The sequence below is a fragment of the Pyxicephalus adspersus genome, chromosome 11 (genome assembly GCF_032062135.1).
Source record: "Pyxicephalus adspersus chromosome 11, UCB_Pads_2.0, whole genome shotgun sequence".
Taxonomy (NCBI): domain Eukaryota; kingdom Metazoa; phylum Chordata; class Amphibia; order Anura; family Pyxicephalidae; genus Pyxicephalus; species Pyxicephalus adspersus.
The window spans coordinates 19,794,426-19,809,732 of record NC_092868.1 but is presented as its reverse complement, the minus strand read 5'-3'; the positions used below and the strand labels follow the sequence as shown (position 1 = coordinate 19,809,732).

The 15,307-nt window shown below is 40.7% G+C and overlaps 1 long non-coding RNA gene across 1 annotated transcript in view; it reads right to left on the bottom strand.

The window, feature by feature from the left end:
* Positions 1–15,307, bottom strand: part of LOC140340942 (uncharacterized) — a 45,848-nt gene that overhangs the window by 12,517 nt on the left and 18,024 nt on the right. Inside the window, exon 2 of the long non-coding RNA XR_011922766.1 lies at positions 9,455–9,587. This is a non-coding gene — a long non-coding RNA (uncharacterized lncRNA). The remainder of the gene's footprint in view (positions 1–9,454; positions 9,588–15,307) is intronic.

Sequence of the window (15,307 nt, the reverse complement as noted above, 5' to 3'; positions counted from 1 at the left end):
TATAGACATCCTGTATGGACTTAATTCCATTACATAGTTTGGTGTCATCTGCAAACACAGAAATAGTACTTTTTATCCCAAACTCTATATCATTTATGAAGATGTTAAGGTCCCAACACTGAACCCTGGTGGGGTACACCACTAATAACCTTAGACTATTCAGAGTATGAATCATTAATTACAGCTCTCTGGATGCGATCTTTAGGCCATTTCTATATCCATTTACAGATTGACTTTTCTAAACCTATCGACCCTAACTTGCATATTAACCGTCTGTGGCGTACAGTGCCAAATGCTTTAGCAAAGTCCAAGTACACTATATCAACTGCTTTTCCACTGTCTAAGTGTTTACTTACTTCCTCATAAAAACAGAGTAAATTTGTTTGACAACTTCTGTCTTTCTTGAAACCATGCTATTACGTATAATATTATTTTCTAGCAGAAACTCCTCTGTGGCTCTTTATCAAACTCTCTAAGACCTTTCCAACTATAGACATTAAACTAATGGGTCTGTAATTACCTGGTAATGAATTTGCTCCCTTTTTGAAGATAGGAACCACATTGGCCTTACACCAATCCATCGGTACCTTGCCAGTGACTAAAGAGTCTCTAAAAATTAGAAATAATGGCTTTGAAATAACTGAGCTCAGCTCTTTGAGGACATGTGGATGTAATCCATCAGGTCCTGGTGCTTTGTCAACCTTAAGTTTTCACAGCTGTTTCTCAACCATATCAATTCTGAGCCATTGTGACTCATTTAAGGCAGTGACATTGCTATTATGAATTTGGACTTGAGCTCTGCCATTTTCCTTCGTGTACACAGAGCTCAAAAAAAGTGTTTAGTAAATCTGCTTGTCTTTATCCCCAGTTACCAACCTAGCCACATGCTATTTATATATTTGAAAGTTTTTTGGGGGTTTGACTTACTTTCCTTTGCAATTAGTCTTTCATTTTGAAGTTTTGCACATTTTATCTCCTTTTTACATCTTTTGTTATATTCTTTATAGGTTTCAAATGATGAAGGTGATCCTTCATTTTTATATTTTTGAAATGCCCTTTTCTTGTTCCTTTTGGCTTTTTTAACATCAGCTGTAAGCCACATAGGTTTTAATTTTAGCCTCCAAACTTATTACCCAAAGAATATATTTTTCAGTTTGCTTTTGTAGAACAGACTTCAAACTTTCCCATTTCTGTTCTGTGTTCTTTGAGGACAGTATTGTCTCCCAGTCACAGAGAGCCACCCTTAATAATGGAAAGTTTGCTCTCTTAAATTTAAATGTTTGTATCTTTCCTGTTCTTGCTTCCTGTTTACAGCTAACATTAAATGAAATCATAATATGGTCACTGTCACCCAGATTCTCTTTTATTTGCACATTTGTTATAAGCTCTGCATTGTTAGAAAGAACTAGGTCCAGCAGAGTATAATTTCTAGTTGGGGATTCTATAAACTGTATCATAAAATTATATTGTATCAAATTCACAAATGCCCTCCCTTTTGCTGTTCCTGTAGTGCCATTACTCCAGTCAATGTCAGGGTAGTTGAAATCTCTAATGATTAAAACACTTCCATTTTTTGCTGCTTTTTTTAATTTGTGCTAGTAGTTGATTTTTTATTTCTTCCCTAGCACTGGGGGGCCTATAGCAGACTCTAATCATTATTTGTGTGTTATTCAACTCAATCCATAATGCCTCAACCTCCACAATTTCTTCTTTCACATTCACTTTCAGATCACTTCTCACATACAGACAGACACCACCACCCTTTCGTTTGACCTTGTCCTTATGAAAGAGAGTATACCCAGGAATTTTGACAGCCCAGTCACGTGAAGAACAAAGCCAGGATTCAGCAATGCCAACTAAGTCATAATTCTCTTCACTCATTAAGGCTTCCAACTCCCCTATCTTGTTTGCTAGACTTCTAGCATTGGTGAACAGACACCCATAAGACTTCAGTCAGGAATATCTAATAGCTACCTGCTAAGAGGTTATTGGGTAACTCAGGAGCCTACTTCCTTCAGAAGAGGACTCCATAACAGTCATCTTACAGATGATCTGGATGGGCTTTCACCCCCATCCATCTGTCCAGCTATTCATCCAACTCCTGCTGACTCAGGCTTCATTATTATGGGAACTGAATCTGTTTGTCTAATGTCCCTAGTGTCATTGGAAGTCCTTGGAAACCCTAGGTGGTCTGACAAAAAGAAACAGGAGACAGAGCAAGCCCAAGCAAGCAAGCAAGAGCAAGCCTGAGCAAGCAAGCAAGCAAGAGAGCTAAATTCTCTCAGTTCCCATTTTTATATAGGTAATTCCCATTAGGGATCCCCGAGGCTCTTGGATTGGTTACTGGATGTGATCTGTAAGATGACTATTGGTTGATGCACCCCCCAGCCTGGAGTTGGTTACTGTACCTTCAGGAATTTACTAGGCCTTCTAGCTAAGTTGATATGGGAAGCTGAAGGTAAAGCCAGGCGAGGTCATCTAATTTCAGGTGTCACCAAAAGGTCTGGATGGGCCATCACCCCCACCCATCTGTCCAGCTATTCATCAAACTCCTGCTGACTCAGGCTTCATTATTATGGGAACTGAATTATTATTATTATTATTATTATTAATATTATTAATAAACAGGGTTTATATAGCACCAACATATTACGCAGCGCTGTACATTAAATGGGGATCTGTTTGTCTAATGTCCCTATTGTCATTTGAACTCTTGGAAACTTGGAAACCCTAGGAGATTTAACAAAGAGAAACAGATCACCAACATCCCCACACATATATACATTATTTATACATCTATCCACATATATCTATAAACAATCTTGAGGTGCAACAGTATCAAACACTGAAATTTTTGTATTTTGTTTATAGTAGGACAGAATTTTTTTTTTACCAAACTGTTTTCTTTGGTAAATAGCAAGAGGTATCAAACACTGAAATATCTGTATTTTTTATAAAGTAGGACAGAATATTTTTTTTTTTTTTTTTTTTTTTACCAAATGGTTTTTTTTGGTAAATAGCAAGAGGTATCAAACACTGAAATATCTGTATTTTTTTTTAGAGTAGGACAGAATTTTTCTGTAGCAAACTGGCTTTTTTGCTAAATAGCAAGAGTTTTTTCAAAGACTGAAATATCTGTATTTGTAAGATCTCTGTACTATGTTTTATGGTTGATTTAAAACACCACTGTTCCACTTAATGTCCTTTATTCAATATGATGAATACTGTTAAACCATTGTCAATATTTTTGGTATATAACCCTTCTAAAGACATCTGTTTTTGTTGCCAACGTGCTCGTATGTATGTCTTTTTGGAGACGTTTTTGTTATTAGTTTCTAATGTGACTTTTATTTTCTGTAAAAGAAAATGGTTTCTGGTATATATTTTTACATCTACACTCAATAATATAGTAAATAATCAACAGCAATTGCCACACTCGGGCTGCTGCACTGCTCGCAGCGTGTCTCTCCCTGCATGCGGAGGGATCTGTTCTAGCCAAACTATTGTTCGGCCAGGCGGCATTCCCAGCATCCCTATGAACGTGATTACAGAAAGTCCTGTTCTCAGCACTCCTGTGGATGTGCAAAGTAGGGCACGTCCCAGGGGTGCTGTGGGAAGAGGTTCACGCTACCACGCGTGCCTCTTGTACCCCCCAGGGGCGTGGCACTCGGCTGCCTCGCCGCCGGGCGGAACATAGTTTGAATTACCTTCGGCCAATCGTCCGCAGGGGATTCAGTTACCCTCCAATCAAATGGCGCCAGGTGGCGCAAGGTCATTTGCCACTCTGGCCATTTAAGTAGAACCTGTCCTGAACAGCATTGCCCGCTATAAGCCTCTGTGAGTACAGTGTGCTTGGGTGCGTTCTCTGTGTCGGTTTATATTACCTGTTTTGTCATCACCAATAGCGACCTGGTCTGATACCTGATTCTGCTTGAACTCTGCCTGTCCTGACCTTGGATTGTTTGTGACCACTCTTGCCTGCTGCCTGCCCTGACCTCGGATTGTTCCTGACCTGTCTTTGCTTTACCCCTCTGTGTCGCGCTTATTGGACTAATCATCTGACTTTATGACTACCAATAAAGCTTGACTAAGGATTCCTGGAGTTGGCTGTGGTTTGTGTGCCCAGGCACATTACAAATAGCCATTGTAATGAGATTGTACATGTGCAATAGAGTAAGTTATTGTTAGTGAAGTACTGCTATGGTTGGTAAAGGAGAATAAGGGCAGCCTGTCAGCAGTCAGCCAACACAAAAGGGTTGGTGCTGCGTTTAGGGTGCCCTTTTAAATGAATAAAGTAATTAGGAATAGTGAAACCACTACGTGGTTAGGATTCTTGAAGCCGTGGACTGTGGGCAACTTCTGCCCTATTCTCACGAGATTGCGATGAATGCGTGATTAGATGAGGTTTGCATATTATGAGTGCTTCTGCCCTTTCCCAGGCTTGGGCGTGTTTTCAAATGTGCTGCTTATCAAGGGGCCAATATTAGAAGAGGAGGGACAGTGGAGACAACAGGGAGGGGCTGGAGAGGAACAGATCCTCCTTAGGAATGTTAACCTTTTTTTATAATGATGTGTCCTCTGGTATTTCTCACCTAACTGATAGGGGAGACGGTTCTATATGATGTTTGATTGTATGCCATTTGGTATTTGATTGAAGAAAATATTTCTGTTCTTTAAGCCAGGGGCACTGTGAGCATTTGCCACACCTCACTGTGCCTGGGTTTTATGGATAAGGAGACTCTTTAGGAGGATGTTTTTGGGTCACTTAGTAATATCTCCCAATGTTTCTTAAGGATGATTAGAACTTGAATGTAGGTATAACTCTTTTATTTCTGATGGTGGGGATCTAGATTGAGTAAAAATTAAATCACAGTCTCGAGAGAGGGCCTTTTAATAGAATTTTTTGAAGGCGCTTTTTTTTTACAATTTCAATTACAATTTTAAGTTGTAATCATTTTGTTGTAATTCTGAGAAAAAATTTGTAGTGCTAGTTCAGATCCTGTCAAGATTAGAAAAGATATCATTTATATATCTTTTTTATGTTAGTATTAGGGATCTGTAGGTTTGTATTTTTGGGTTCAAGAATAGCTTGTTTTCCCACTTACCTAAATATAAGTTAGCATATGACGGGGCACATTGTGTGCTCATAGCTATTCCCTGGGTCTATAGGTAGTGTTGGCCTTTGAAAGTAAATACATTCCTTGTAAGGATATATTCAAGTATGGAAACTATGAAATTGTTGAATGATAGGTTGGTAGGATAAAATTGGTCAAACTAGGGTCTGTATTATTTCAAGCTCTTAGTGATCGGGTATGCTGCTGTACAGCGCCTTGACATCAATTGTAACAAAAAAGTAATTGGGTGGTGTTATGTCACAGATATATTTTGTGACAGTTTATGTAAATATTGATGGGGTAAATTTGAAGTGTACAAAGAGAGATAACACAAAGATTATACTATGAAAGCTGAATTCACCCAAGGAGTCTGCCAGAAAATCAATAACTTGGCAGATGATCAAAAAACATGTCGCATACAGTTAGTTCTGGTCAAGACTACCTAATCAGGTGTGGTATTGTGTTTTAAACTATCCAAGAAACTGAGACAATGGCCAGTGCTTGACCATTACTTGACCAATGATCATCCTTAAACCAGCATTTTACCTTATAAGGATGCCAGTTAATGCATGTGCTGCATTCCTTTAGGATGACCTCATATATGGTATACATATACCAGTATTTACTGGTAAAGCATTATTGTTAGTGAGACATAATTGATATTAAATATAATTGTGCTAACCCAGGAGGTGGTAATTGTAATTTAGAAATAAATTTAGGAAGATCTCTGGTATCTTTAAGATGTGACAGAAGATTGGTGACTAATGGTCGAAGATATACATCCACTACTTCACTGGCGTTAGATGAAATAGAGCCTACGTCTAAGATTATGGGTCTCCCGGATTGGTTATCGATGTTTTTGTGAACTTTTGGTAATGAATAAAAGGTGGGTAAACCCAGGTATTTCGTAAATAGTCGCTCATTTTGACATCAATTGTTCCCAATAGGAAATCATGATTAACCCCCCTAGTGGTAATCCCAAGTGTGACTCGGGGTGGATTTAACCTGCAAAAAGTAATCCCTAGTCACATTCGGGGTTGCTTAAAACTTAAAAAAAAAAAAACACTTACCTTGCTACGTCGGCATCCCCTGACGTCCTGCTGGTCCCCGCAGGTCCAGGGGACATGTCCTCCTCCTCCCATCTCCAGCCGCGAACTGCAGAGAAGAACGCCCGGATTAGAACGCTAGGGGGGTTAGGAAGGTCATAGTATTCCCTGTAAAAGTGGTCAATCAGTTTACCTGAAATTGGTTTATACCAATCTGGGTTACAAAGAATTTTAAGGCACATTTGCTCATTTTGACATCTGTTCATAATCACTATGTTGTCCCCCTTATCAGAAGGGTGCCTTCTGTACAATACAGTGCCTTCTGTAAATTGGTGGGGAGATTGTCCGTTGCTTTAGATGTTTGGATTTGCAGTTTGTTGGTGTCCTGGGTTACCAAACGTGTGTATATGAGGGAATGATACTAGTGTTGGAAAGAATGTGGATTTTGGATGTCTGGAGGGAATTGTAGAGGTGGTTTCTTCCTGTGTAGTCGGAAGATCTATGTCAGCTTGTTTATTCCCCTCTAATAACTCTGGGAGAATCCTCAGAGTTTTAAAATCCTGTGTGTCAAAATGACTAAATTCATGAGGGATTATGAATTTGTTGAGAGAAGTGGATTTGTCATACATAACTTTGAAAGCTAGATTACGGACAAATGAGTTTAAATCTTTGGTTCGTTCATATTTGTTAAGATTTGAAGAGGGGCAAAAAGATAGTCCTAATTTGAGGAGTTGGATTTCATCTGATTTAAGAGTGTAAGATGAAAGGTAATGATATTTATTTGTCGTCCTCCAGGGATAGTTTCTTGAGATAAGTGTCCATCGGTCCTGTTTTCTCAGTGGGGGATGGAAGAGGAGCAGGGATGGGGCCTGGATGGGGTATGGCGTTACAGGGAGTTGGTAGGGGTAGGAAGGATGGGGAGGTGGAAGGGAGGTTCAGTAAGTGTGTCAAGTTGGGAAATGAGATTGGTAGGGTCGGTGTCTCTTTCATAGGCAATTGAATTGTGTGAATTCATCGGATCCAAAGGGAACGTAGGTGGTGTGGTGACGGAAGATGTACGTTTAGGATTATCAATATTAATCGTGCTAGAGTCACTTACCAGCCTTTTCGTGCCTTGGTGTGTATTAGGTCCAACATGAGTGTTGAGTGTGTGGAGGGAGGTATACTGAGAATGCTGTTGTGGGTGCAGTGAATGAAAAATGGGGTCTGAGGGGTGAGGTTCTATGGAGTTAGTGAGTGAGGAAGTGGGTGGTTGATTGGTGTTTGTTGATGGAGCATGATGTGATGTGGAGACAGATTAAGTGGTGGTGTGAGATGGGTGATGGGGCAGGGTAGGGTGGGGGGTGCTGGGGAGTAACTGCATTTGGAGGTAGATGAATCCCATTTGTATGTGTTTCTTTTTGCAAAAGTCCACTTATCTTTCTGGAATTTGGTTTCTTTCTTGTTATACAACTCTATGGTAAATCTTTCTGGATAGAATATCAGGGTGTCATTTTTTTTGAAAGGAGAGGAATTAATAATGCTTGTATTTTGGGTGTACATGGAAGTGAGTTCATAGTTGGGTTGTTAGTTCGTTTTTGTAGTGGTAATCAGGATTTGCATAAGGTTTTCAGAACACTTCATGAGGGCTGTTTCCCATTCATTTCTAATGAGTTCTGGGTTTTTAACATTTGGAAAGAGCTGAATATGTAATCCTAAAGGATTAGAATTTTCTGTGATGTATGTCTCAAAAAATTGTATGTGCCAAAACAATGTGGATTTCCTCTCAAATCATTGCTTAAATTTCTGAATTAACGATTTACTCTTCTGTTCATCATACTTGGATGATGAACAGTTTTCCTCTATTTGAGACATAAATTCATCCCAGTCAGAGCTCAGGATGTCCATATTGATTACAATTGATAGTCTGATAAGAATGAAAAATACTAATCCCTTACAGATGAAATAGGGGTTTTACTAGAGGAACCGCCCCAATTAATTAGCATTAAGACATCAAGGGAGAATCCATAAAGAGAGATATGATTTTCAAAGTCAGATAACCCTGAGTAGTGCCAAGCCTATATTATTGACAGAACTTGTTTAGAGGACAGAGAAAGGAAGGCTTTTTAAAGTGGCACTTTGATTCACTGGTAAAATTATTTACTTTATTGATATCTGTTATCGTTGCCATCATACCCTTATGTATGTCTTTTTGTAGAAATTTTTATTATTAGTTTCTAATAAGACTTTTATTTTCTGTAAAGGAAAATGGTTTCCAGTTTTTTTTTACATCTACACTCAAAAATCTAGTAAACAATCAAAACAATTGCCACACTCTTATTAAAACCATTCCAGCTCCTTCTCTGGGTTTCCACAAGGGATGGGAGGCGTCCATATTTTCTGGACGTTTAAATACAGCTGTGCCAATCATGTGGCACTTCCTGTACACCTGCCCCTCGTTTGGACGTCCTCTTATACTGATGCCCAGGAACTGACTAAAGGGAAAAATCTTCTCTCCTATCTGTCAAGTGAGAAATACCAGAGAACACATAGTTATAAAAAAGTTTAACATTCCTAGGGAGGATCTGTTCCTCTCCAGCCCCTCCCTGTTGTCTCCGCTGTCCCTGCTCTTCTAATATTAGCCCTTTGATAAGCAGCACATTTGAAAACACGCCCAAGCCTGGGAAATAGCAAAAGCACTCATAATAAGCAAACCTCCTTTATGCATGTGTCAAAATCCCACAAGAATAGGGCGGAAGTTGCCCACAGTTCGTGGTTTCAAGAATCCCAATTACTTTATTCATTTAAAAGGGCACCCTGAACGCAGCACCAACCCTTTTGTGTTGTCTGACTGCTGACAGGCTGCCCTTATTCTCCTTTACCAACCATACCAGTATGTTTCTTCAACATCTTTTACCTCTTTGTTTATTTCCTATTGATTATTTTTTAGTATCCTCTCTAGAGGACAGAATAGTGTTTACATGTGTGCCACATCCCAGAATGATACATTTTTTGTGTATCACAATTGGACGAAGGGACTTTTTAGGCACATGTTTTAAAAGATAATCTAAAAATAACTTTTTATTTCATACATTAAAAAACAATTAAAAAAACACAGATAAAAAAAAAAAACATCTTCCACGTGTAATATGGTCTCGCACAGTTAGAATCATATTTCTTTGCGTTTCGCAGGTATCCCCCGCTTCTTCAGGGATTGTTAGGAGACCACATAGATAAGATACAACAATTCCGCTATATTCAATTTCACAAAATATCATTTTAGTAAATATCATTAAAATAATTTATATATCCTACCAATTATTAGGAATACATATCTCCACTCCAGGTGAATGTCTCCTCCAATAGATTGCATGCGTGTCAAAAAGTCTCAGAACAACATAGCCGGAACAGCACAATGGGGGATCTCAAATTATATATCCAGTATCACCTGGAAACATACAATTGATAGCTAATTAGTAAATTAATTTAACACCCTATATGTACAAAAAATAGATTTTACATGTTGTATTCAAATTTAAACTTTACCCTAGTAAAGGATGACGTAGAGAAGTCTCCTAGTTTAACCGCTAGCCTCACAACGGGAAGCTGAAAAGAAACATTGCAGGGACGCCGCTCAGGGGACACAGAGAGCTGATTAAGTCCCAGGCAGGCAGAATAAATAAATTGCCTGATAACGTAGGCAGTTGCGGGGCTTTGCGCTCCCCGTGTACCAGAGACAAAAGAGTATTTTAAAATATTTTTAGACAGTATAATGACAATTCAATGCACAATATTTTAACAATGTTAAAACTCCTAATGCAAATAAAACACATATATGTCTGGTTGAAAATGATACATGTACTATTATCTCAAAGTACAAAGTATACAATATATATAACAAATCAACACAAAACCAAAACATGATACCACACATAAGTTGACATAACACATAACACAAAAATGACAATAGACAAACAATAGAAATACAACAAAAAATGTTGCTTTTGTCACATCTAATCTAGAAATGGTTTCAAACTAATAATTTCATTAAGTCCAGGAAACTTTGTGGCTCCCAGTTGGTATATCCATTTTGCTTCTCTTTTTAAGAGTTCTTTATCAATATCCCTGCCTCTTTTTCTAGGTATAATCTGATTGAGAGCTATGAATTGCATTTCATTGCTATTGTAGCTGTGGCAGGTTCCAATGTGGTAACTAAGCATTGTTACAATCTTTCCTGGGTATATCATAGACATATTTAAAGTTTTTTTTTATTAGTGTTCTCTTTGTTTTTTCCACATAGAACCTGCCATAGCTTACAAAATGCTGGATAAATTACACCCACAAAGTTGCAATCAATAATGGAATAAGGTACAAATTGAATAGGTATTTTAAAGGGATCCTTATCTATATAAATCCACTTTCACTGATTGCATTTTTTGCAAGCGAATCTACCGGATTTTCTTTTTCCTTGATCTCAACTTTTGTGGGTCCAAAGTGATTTTTCACCAACATATCTTTGAATTTGCTCTATGTAATCTGTGGATGATCTGGAATGTATTTACTTATTTTGGGGTCTGTTTTCAAAAGCGGCCAAGATTTTTCCAAAATTTCCCCTAATATTCCAATATCCTGTGAATATTGTGTTATAATATTAACATAAGGTTTCTTCTTTTCTCTCTTTTTTTATATAATACTTGGGATCGCGTTTGAAATCTAGCTCTCTGAAAGGCTTTTTAAGGGTCCTTTAGCTATAACCTCTTGATAATAGTCGATTGCGTAAATCGTTGGCTGCTATTGGAAAGTCATCTCATTGTGAGCAAATATGTCATAGACGCAAGTACTGGGAATACAGAATACTATTCTTTAAATTGTTAAGGTGAGCACTTTTAGCAGATAAAATAGTATTACCTGCTGTGCTCTTACGGTATAGCTTGGATATCAAAATATTAAAATATAACCAAAAAAAGTAAATACATTCCAGATCATCCACAGATTACGTACAAAAAACTGCTGTCACTCAAAGATAAGTTGGTGAAAAGTTACTTTGCACCCACAAAAGTTGAGATCAAGAAAAAAGAAAATCTGATACATTTGCTTGCAAAAAAATGCAATCAATACAAGCGGATCTATAAAGATAAGGATCCCTTATCTTTATCCCTTATCTAAGGGATTTTGTATTAGGAATAAGAGAGTGAGATTTGAAAGTTCGATCTTGCAGCGAATCAGGCCTTTCTCGCTTACCGAACATTTAAGCGAGAACGGCCTTGTGATTCGCCATGAGGTGGTGTTCTCACCGAACGAATGAGGGGTTAGTCACTCCATCTTGTGTTCTGTGTGAAGGATATAAGCAGAGAGAGACGTGGATTGGACAGTTTAGGAGCCTTCTGTATATCTGTAAATATACAGATACTGCAGTTTTTGATGCTACCTGTTCCTATTTACCAAAGAAGCCAGTATGCTAAAGAAAAATTTCTATCCTACTCTAAAAAATACAGATACTTCAGTGTATGAGACCCCTTTTTCTTTTTAGCAAAAAAAGCCAGTTTGCTACAGAAAAATGTCTGTCCTACTCTAAAAAAAAAAATACAAATATTTCAGTCTGATACCTCTTGCTATTTAGCAAAAAAAGCCAGTTTGCTGCAGAAAAATTTCTATCCTACTCTAAAAAAAAAATACATATTTCAGTGTTTGATACCTCTTGCTATAAACCAAAAAAGACCATTTGGTAAAAAAAAAATTCTGTCCTACTATATAAAAAATACAGATATTTCAGTATGCTGGTAGATGTATTGAGAGGGCGGAATACAATCATACAGCCAGGTAAGAGTATTTTGGACTGGGTCTTAGGGGCCTCAAGTGCAGCAGGCTCTTCTTCTGGAGCAGCAGCAGCAACCAGCAGAGCTGTGACAGGAGCAAAGACAGGAGTTAGCGTGGCTAATGTGCCTTTACCTCCTGATGACTCTTCCTGACAGTGCGAATGTCTGCGAGGATCTGACAGTGCAAATTTCAGAGCAGCAGGCAGACTTTGAGACCCTTGGAGAGTGTGGTCAGCACTTGCTGGGCAAGGGTTCTGGATCAGTGTCTGCATGTGCAGATGTTGGCTTCGATCAAAATGAGGATAATGATGACCGTGATGTCACCTGGGAACCACCAGTGCGTGTAAGGGCTAGCAGCAGTTCAGAAACAGACAAAGAGGAAAGGCAGCAGCAGCAAAAGACTGGGGATGGAAGGGGCTGCCAATCTGCCTCACGTGAGTCCCAAAGAAGAGACAGAGGAGTGGGCACAAGCTTCTGCTCGCAGGTTTCAGACGACGTTTGTCGCCACAAGATGGGTACTCCAGTGACCCATTCAGCTCCTCTAGCTCCCAGTCCTTTCAGCCCACTCTACTGGAGTTCCGCAGCGCTTATAAAGATCCAGCACCAACAGAGGCTGCCACCGCATAGACTCATTTGTGACACTGTGACTAGATCGAACTACACCCTGCATGAGCAAAAGCTAGCCATCAGCCACAAAAGTGAGCTATTTTACCAGTGACTGCAGATGGACTCACTGTGGAAGGTTCTGGCCCCTTTTAAGCAGGCCACAAATGTTGTGATTGGGGAGCGGTCAGGCTGGAAGGATGTCATACCCATCATCTTTCTGCTTGATAATACCCTGTGTGGCCTGATGGAAAGAGGCGATGGGAGAGGAGGGGAAGAAATGGGGGAGGAGGATGAGGATGACATTACACTCCATAGCGCACAGTCAGCATCAGGAGGAGCAAGAAGGCACACTGGCCAGCATCAGGATTTTCTAGAGGTGGAGGAGGAAGATGATTATGATGATGATGATGAGGGAGACCATGATGGGCTTGCTGGACACGACCCGTCCAACCCGCATTTGTGCTGTCACACCCCAGGCATTGTGCATCAGATGGAACAGGAACTGCTGTAGCTTGAAGAGGAGGAGGTGGGTGATGAGGAGGAAGATGTTTTGGCGCCTACTGAGGGACAAGTGGAGGATGAGCCCAGGGAACCCCTCTTTTATATGTGTGTCCACATTTTGCGATGCCTGCAAGGGACTGTCGCATTTGCAGCATCAAAATCTGGGATGATTACTGGCTGGCCACCCTTCTGGATCACCGCTACAAAGTCAAAATGTCACAGTTTCTACCCAACTCGTTGCAAGGGAAAGAAAAGGTGACCTGCCTGATCAGAATACTATGTGACCGGCTGTGTGAGGAGTTCCGTGCACCACATTCCACACAGGGGGCTCAGGCAGACACTGCCTCCACTGTATCCTCCTGTAGCGGCAGCAGCAGCAGTAGTGGCAGCAGGCCGCACACATCCAAAAGTGTAGGCCAAGGCAGGGGGGATTTTCTGGATGCCTGGGGAAACTTGATGCGGCCACCTCAAACAAGTGAAGTGCAGGGGCATAACCATCGAGAATGTATGAAGCACATGATGCACGATTAAGTTGGCTTTTTTCTGGCTGGTGGTGGTGGTGTTGACGATAGCAGTTATGGGGAGGATGCCTGTCCTGACAGTAGTGACGCCAAAAATTTTTGGGTCAACAGGCTTGAAATCTGCCCACAGTTGGCACAGTATGCCATCAAGCTTCTTTTGTGTCCGGCATCTAGTGTTCTGTCCAAAAGTACCTTCAGTGCCGCTGGTGGAGTGGTCACCGACAACCAATCTTGACTGTCGCTGGAAAATGCCTTACCTTTTCGAAAATGAACGAAAGGTGGGTTACTAACAACTATCATATCCCTACTGCAGATGTCACTGATTGACTGACACAAGTACTCCAACCCAACTCCAACTGTCCAACCAAGATGCCTCTGTGAACCGACACTGCTCCTGTGCTGAGTCTGTGGCTGCCTATCACTAACACCCTGTCAGCTGAGCCTGTCTCAGTTGAATTTTTCCGCTAGTTATTGCAACATCCAAGGGATTCATTCATTGCAATGTCATGCTTGCCATTGTGCCAACTAGCAATATACTTTACATTTCTGCTGCTTCTGGGAGGCTGACAAACTGCAGATGAAAACCGCCAGTACTGCCACACTGATAGGTACCATTGCTTTTGCCTAATTTTTCAACTGAGTATTGTAAGATTGAGGGTTGGCATTCATGTTATCCACTGCATGATGCAAACTAGCAACCTTCCTATCGCATCCAGCACTACGGAACAAACACAGCAACAGTGCTGGCGCACAAAACATTTTGGTCTAGCCCTTCACAAATTTCATATATTTGTATTACACACTTCTGGGTGGCATTGACGATGGACTACACCCAGCTCTAGATGCCAGTTACTAATGCGGTCCATGCTCCATCTCAGGGCCCACCGCCTCCTCATCCTGCTGCTGCCACCTGTCAGTGCTCCATTCACTAAAATTTTACAATTCTGGGTGGCATTGATGATGCACTACACCCTTCTCTAGATGCCAGTTCTGAATGCGGTCCACGCTGCATCTCACGGTCCATCGCTTTCTCCCCCTGCTGTTGCTGATGCCGCCTGTCAGTACTCCATTCACTAAAATTGTATACTTCTGGGTGGCATTGATGATGCACTACACCCAGCCCTAGATGCCAGTTACAAATGCGCTCCCCACTTTGACTCGGGGCCCACCGCCTCCTCCTCCTGCTGTTGCTGCCTCCTGTCGGTACTACATTCACAAAAATTGTATTACACTTTTCTGGGTGGGTGGCATTCCCAATGCTCTAAATCCAGCTCTAGATGCCAGTTACCAATGATGTCCCCACTCCATCTCAGGGCCCACTACCTCCTACCCCTGCTGCTGCTGCTGCTACCGCTGGCTGTCTGTCCTCTTTAATTAAAATTGTATACTTCTGTCTGACATTGACATTGCACTACACCCAGCTCTAGATGCCGGTTACCAATTCGGTCCACACTCCATCTCAGGGCCCACCGCCTCCTCCTCCTCCTCCTCCTGCTGCTGCTGCCTCCTGTCAGTACTCCATAAACTAAAATTGTACACTTCTGGGTGGCATTCAGGGCTTACTGCTTTCTTCCCCTGCTGTTGCTGCTGCCTCCTGTCAGTACTCCATTCACTAAAATTGTGTTACACTCTTCTGGGTGGGTGGCATTGTCAATGCACTAAACCCAGCTCTAGATGCCAGTTACCAATGCTGTCCCCGCTCCGTCTCCGGGCCCACCACCTCG